At 39.4% G+C, this 4,713-nt stretch overlaps 1 non-coding gene across 1 annotated transcript; it reads left to right on the forward strand.

The window, feature by feature from the left end:
• Positions 1-839: 839 nt before the first annotated feature.
• LOC128131446 (small nucleolar RNA R71) lies at positions 840-946 on the forward strand. Its single transcript, XR_008229362.1, has one exon. It is a non-coding gene; the product is annotated as a small nucleolar RNA R71 (small nucleolar RNA).
• The last annotated feature ends 3,767 nt before the right edge of the window (positions 947-4,713 follow it).

Below are 4,713 nucleotides of genomic sequence, written 5' to 3' on the forward strand. Positions count from 1 at the left end.
AGCCTGGTTCAGCATTCTTTCCATTTTCGATCCTTGATTTCTTGGGCTGCTGCGGTTGTTCTTCCAACGCCTCTAGGAACTCGGATATTGTATCTTCTTCAGTATCGATGGCCATTACGTGAGATTGGGCTTTTACTTCGGGATTCTTCGGGGACAATTTTTCATGGACTAAAGTGGCTAGTTGACCAAGTTGTACTTCAAGGTTGTGGATGGAGGCTTGCTGGTTCTTCATCAAGGTTTGTTGTTCCATGATAGCGGAATCCATGGCATCATGTCTCTTTTCCGAAGCCTCCATAAACTTCATCAAAATGGTCTCTAGGTCGGGTTTCTTCTCGATTGGTGGCTGCTCCTTTTGGTAAAAGCCTCGACCTGTCTGCCTATACTTCTCTTCTTTTTGCTTTTTATACTCTTCATAGGGCAGCCACTCCTTCTTTGGTTTCCTCCAGTCGTCATCAAACTTATCCCCACTAGAGTAGCACACTTGAGCTTTTCTGTTCCCAGACTCATCCATATTGCAGTCCTTGGTCAAGTGTGGACCACTGCATCGCTCGCACCCCACTCTTAGGGCATGTATCGACTGGTCCATTTGTGTTATCCGGCGATCCATGTTATTTAGCATGGCCATGACAGCTGCAATTTCTTCAGTTTGGGTCCCTCCACCGCCTTTACTTCCGTCTTGCCTCGGGTTATGGTACTCGCGAGAGTGTTTCGCGAATTCTTCGATGAGCTCCTTGACCTCCCTTGGATTTTTCTTTGTCAACGGTCCTTGAGAATCAAGGAGTTGTCTTGTCATTACATTGACCCCATCATAAAAAATTGACATCTCTTGCTGCACATTTAGGTCATGTTGAGGGCAATTTCTGAGTAGGCCCTTGTACCGCTCCCATGCTTCGTATAGTGACTCCCCCGGTTGTTGCTCAAAGTTGGCTATCGCCTTCTTGAGTTTGGCTACCTTGGATGGCGGGCAGAACTGGTCCAGGAATTGCTCACGCATTTGAGCCCAAGTGGTGATTGTACCTGGTGGGAGTGCTTTTAACCACTCCTTAGCAGCTCCTTTGAAAGTGATAGGAAGCATCCTAAGCAAGACTGTATTTCTTGTGACATTTGGGACATTGAAGTAATCAGCAATGTCGTTGACTTCGTCCAGATGCTTAAAAGCATCCTCATGATCCTTCCCGAAAAATGGGATGTCCTTCAGTGCTGTCAATATGTGTCCCTTTAGTTCGAATGTGGCAGTGGCAGGAATTGCGGGTTGGACTAACCCAGGACCCATGTCATCTCGGATCCGCTTTTTGTATGCTCCCATGGACATTTCTTCAATCGCTGCCATCTCGTTCCTTGGCTCGTTCTCGGGTTCACTTGTGTGTTCTTCAAATTCTGGCTCGGTATCGCTTTCGGACTCGGTTTGCACGGGTGTGTGTTCCAAATGCTCAAAATTTCTCTTGTGCTTCGCTGATGAGCTGGACTCTTCTGTCTTCTTTCCCGACTTCCTAAAAAAGGCTGACTTCAATTCTTGCAAGGGTGTCTTTTTCTTGTGAAGTGCAGATTCGGGGTCTTCCAGTGGTGGCACCAAGTGTGTGTTTGAGCTTCTGGTCATGAACTCCTGCAACTTGCTAAACTAAAACGTAAAACTGAACTAAAATAAGAAAAACTAACTACCAAATAAAAAAAAATTAAAAATTTTGCCTGTCCACGTCGTGGCAAGTATGTGGCCACGTCGTGGACTCTATAAAAATTTTTATTTTTGCTGAAAAATTAACTTTTTGTGGCTATGATTCCACAAGAAGGATCGATTAATTTAATGCAAATAATTAAACTAAAAACTAAGCCGTTCCCCGGCAACGGCGCCAAAAACTTGATGTGCACAAAAGTACCCACTAATTTTAATATTTATAACCTGACAAACTTAGACTATCTATGCACTTATAGGCAGTGTACCTAGTCAGATTACAGTATAGCTTAGGTAAGTCGGGTGTCGATCACAGGGAACGGTGTTCTAATTAATTTACTTACTATTAAATTAACCTAATTTATTAACAGATTTAATAAAGGGTTTTATTTGATTTTACAAGATCAGATGAACTTAAATCCAATTCAATAAGTAAAAACACACACTCTTGTTTAGATTGAATCCACTTTTCCCTTATGGTTAGCTAACAATTACGGATTACTAAGTTGGTTTTTAATTATATTAGTAATATAGTTCTATCTTACCAATATTTAACTAATTCATGTCAAACCATGTATGTTCACACATAATTAAACACAGAACCAATTATAGTTGAAAATATGCTATATAAGATTTGTTGTGTAAACGCAATTATGATCACAATTCTCGTTCTCTAGCACAGCTAAACTTTATTTATTCTAATTATTAACTAAGATTGGTCAATCCTAGCTCTAACAATTCAATGTTCACTAAATTATTAGGTAAACAGGTTCATGCAGTTTAATGGTCACTAAGCTACACAGAACATGTAATTAAACAATTAGATAAATAAATATTAACATGCTAGGTCATACAAATCAAACACAAGCAAATTTTCACCAACTAAGCTTAATCCATAATCATATAACTATTCATAAGTTCAAAGCTTCATCTAGCTAAACAAGAGTAGCTAGACTCAGCTGCTCATCATAGTAATTAAACTAACACAGCTAAAACTAATGAAAGACATGTTCTAAAAATAAACCTTTACTACTTTTGGTGTTGAAAACCCTCTTCCAGAGCCTTTCTTTCGTTCTTATTCGTCTTCTGGAACTCTTTTTCTTCTGCCAAAAGTCTCCCTTTTCGTAATAATCATCAGAACTTATATAATGCTTAAAAACTCGCGCCACGTCGTGGCCAGGTTGCGCCACGTCGTGGGCTTCAAGCAATCCGTATCCTTCAAGGAAATCCTCCGTGTCGCGATGCTTATCTTCTGAACACCCATGCCACGTCGTGGGCTTCATCGCCACGTCGTAAAATTAGCTCTTATCGTGAATTTATTATTTTCTTGTCTTCCAAGCCTCCCATGTTCCCCATTTTGTCACCTTTGGTCCCTTTCTTCGAAAATCCTTTGTATTGACTGAAAATAACAATTTAAACTCATAAGTATCATTATTCTAAACATGTTATCAATTTATTAATAAAAATGTACTTAAATAATGCCTAAAAATAAGTGTAAATATGGCAATATCAGACTTCTTCCTTGTTCATGTGATATGTCATGCGGAATTGATCATAGCACGATGGTAAGGAATGCAAAATAATATCTATTGCAAGATCCTCTGGGAAGTTCACATTAAGCTTCAGCAAACGATCCACATACCTTTGCATTTTCTGCATGTGGCTCGTGACGGATTCCCCGTCCTTCATCATGGTTGTTATCATGGAGCAGATGATCTCATACCTCTCTTGTCTTGCACTTTAATGGTATCTTTCCATCAAATCTTGGTGCATGTCATAAGGGTAGAAATCTTCATAAGACTTTTGGAGCTCCGCTGTCATCGTGGCCGTCATGATGCAAGCCACTTTCGTAGCATCCCTTTCATGCGCCCGAAATTCAGCGATCTCCTGAGGAGTTGCAGTGGACTCATTAATCTCCTTAAGCTCCTTGTCAAGGACATATTCTTTGTCCTCGTAGCGGGTAATCATCCTGATGTTTCTGATCCACTCATTAAAGTTGGATCCATCAAAGGTGACTTTCCCACACAAGTTCATAAGGGAAAAGGAGCCATTAGGATTAGAGCCAGAAGCATTATTGAAAGACATCTGAAGGAAAGAGGACAAGATTAGTTTAGATATAAGAGAGTCCTTAATAAAACACCCAAATGTAATATTAAGGCTAGGATCCAATCACAATATAATATAACTTAGAAGAGGTATGCCGTAATCTAAGCTATATCATATTTGAAAGGTAGGTGAATGACGATTCACCAATTTCCACCACGAAAACCGCAATATTTTACTATTAGGTTTTTTTGAATGGTTCTTGGAAATTCCTAGATTCTTTGAGATTCAATGAACTTTTCAAAGGCATGTTTCAATCTCGAGTGTGCCCTCCAAGTTTTGTGACTGGGATACCGAGGATCACAAAACGAGGTGTGAAGTAACCATGCAAATCACTTGGTACCCTTAAAGTTTATCACTCAATCGATGTGCCGGTTAACCACACACGCTCCATCGATACTATAATAAACCCTAAGTCACCCTTTACCTACCTTGTTAAGTCCAAGTTAGTGTGCCGGTTAACCACACACGCTCCACCAACGACTTAATCAAAGTGTAAAGTGTAATTTCATGGAATAGCACCTTATTCACATTTTTCCTAAAGTAACTAAGATTGGGAATTTAATAAAACATTTAGTTACTTTATAATATTCATCATACTTTGAATGAGAATTAATAAGTCTTTGTCTTACCCGTTCGGCTAACGACCCTCCACCGATCAAGCAAGCGGTGGGTGAGAGTGGACACCCATTAAGTCACCATTTTATAGGCAACAACCTTATACCCACCTTATAGACCGGCTTCGTGAATGAGGCGTACTAGCGGTAAGACGACTTTGTTCTTATACATATATATATAATTATTAAATCATAATAATATAAGTATAAGGGTTGAATTATAACTTTTAAAATTCTAGGGGTTGGAACTAAAGTTTTAACTTAACTTTACTTGTTCCAAAACTTGAGGGCAAGTTTTGTAAACTTTCAAAACTTTTCATTTCT

Source organism: Lactuca sativa, chromosome 1 (genome assembly GCF_002870075.4).
Source record: "Lactuca sativa cultivar Salinas chromosome 1, Lsat_Salinas_v11, whole genome shotgun sequence".
NCBI classification, from domain to species: domain Eukaryota; kingdom Viridiplantae; phylum Streptophyta; class Magnoliopsida; order Asterales; family Asteraceae; genus Lactuca; species Lactuca sativa.